Source organism: Pseudopodoces humilis, chromosome 6, assembly GCF_049639895.1.
Source record: "Pseudopodoces humilis isolate 2021_Gansu_Grassland_sample_001 chromosome 6, ASM4963989v1, whole genome shotgun sequence".
NCBI lineage: Eukaryota > Metazoa > Chordata > Aves > Passeriformes > Paridae > Pseudopodoces > Pseudopodoces humilis.
The window spans coordinates 55,474,644-55,476,386 of record NC_142205.1 but is presented as its reverse complement, the minus strand read 5'-3'; positions in this window follow the sequence as shown (position 1 = coordinate 55,476,386).

Sequence of the window (1,743 nt, the reverse complement as noted above, 5' to 3'; positions counted from 1 at the left end):
TTGCATTTTTCTTCCTGAAAAGTAATCTTCATGAAAGGAGGACACTGTATTTAGCTGGCTTACAGTGAGATCTGCTTTTCGGTCACACTGTAGCTAAAAATTTCCAATGAAGGAGAAAGAAAAAATCATATTCCACAAGAGCTTTCTGCAGCAGAGTGTAACGATGATGAAGTGCCAGTGGGTATCAAATTATGCCCTTGCTGGCACCAAACCCTCACTGAACTTGATCAGTTCTTTGAGTATGAAGTGTCAGCTTAACACATGCCTTCCCTTTAAGCAGGAAAAATCTGCTACTAAGATTGGACAGAGGAGATGAGAGAAAAAGCAGACACTGGTGCACTACAAAAGGATTATTCTTCTTTTCCAGCAAAAATACTGCAGGAAGCCCACAAAGGAGCATACTACACACAACTTGTAAGGAAAGTCTCCCAGAATGACAGGGAATATTCCCTAGAGTAACAGAAGTCTTGGAAAATGAATGTCATTTTGCCTACTAGCCTATTTGCCAATTTTAGTGCTAGATCAAGTACCACTTTCAGCTCTGCCAAGAACATCTGTCTGGGAAGGCTGACAAAATACAACACAAATGCAAAATACCCACGTGGATGTAAAGGTTCCTTCTTGTTCTTTTAGACATGACAGCTGTAAATAGGCTCTTGCACAATTTTGCATCCATCTGACTGCTCTTTTCATGATGACACCATGAAGATTTTTCCAAATAGGAGAGCAGGGAAATGGCTGGATGGTAAGGACAGGTTGTTCTTGTGGGCTTAGCCAGACATCTGTAGACTCTTTTGAGCAAGTTGGTTCACATGGCTCTATAAGAGGCAGTTTTTGTCTCTGCACCACAAGAAGAAAGTGCACCACAAATAAGTAAGTAATGCTTGAGCCATTTGTACAGGAGACATTGCTGCCTCTGCCCCCATTAAGCACTGAGCGTCTGCCAGCACTGAGCTGGGATTTTCAGTCCTGCCTGAACACTCAGCTTGTAGAGCTAATGAGATCTTGTAACTCCTCATTTCTGAGAGTCTGTGATGTTTCCTTTGGGAGCTGCTCGACCGACCGTGGAAGAATCAGTCCTTTTCTCTCCCATTTGCTATGGACAGGTGTGAATGGCTCTTTCCACATCAGTGGTTCAGCAGCCTGACATAGCTTGGGATGTTCAAAATGAAAGCCCAGCACGGTTTGGCTGCACCAAATGATGGAGCAGAGGACACAGATCATGGCAAGGCTCTAACATCAAACACTAAGTTAAATAATGGCTGAAGGAGCAGCTCCGGCTTGCCAGAGGTTTGGGATTTGCTTTCCCCTTTCAAGCACCAGGCATAAGCCACGACAACAGGGAAGGATGTAGAGGGGAAGATGGGAAAGAACTCACCTGATGAAATCTGGGAGGCAAGTCTGTGCACAGCAGAAGCAGTTTTCTCCTTTCCAAGAGCTGGCCCTCTTCTTTCTCCTTTACCCCAAGCTCCGTTGGATCCTCCCTCCCCCATTGTACGGGGAATGGGAAAGGAGGAGAGGAAACCTTCTCTGTCAGGGCTTGAGGCCCTGGTGCTGGTCCTTGTGGAATATGAAATTCTGGGACTTCCAGTACCTTGTACTATCAAACAGGCTGTAGTTAAGGACAGTGTCCCCATTAACAAAGGCTACCTCAATGTGTTACTATGGAATTCAAAATTAAAATATTTGCCCGAAAAGGTACAGACAGAACATAAAAACCACCTTACCTGAAAACTCAAGAGA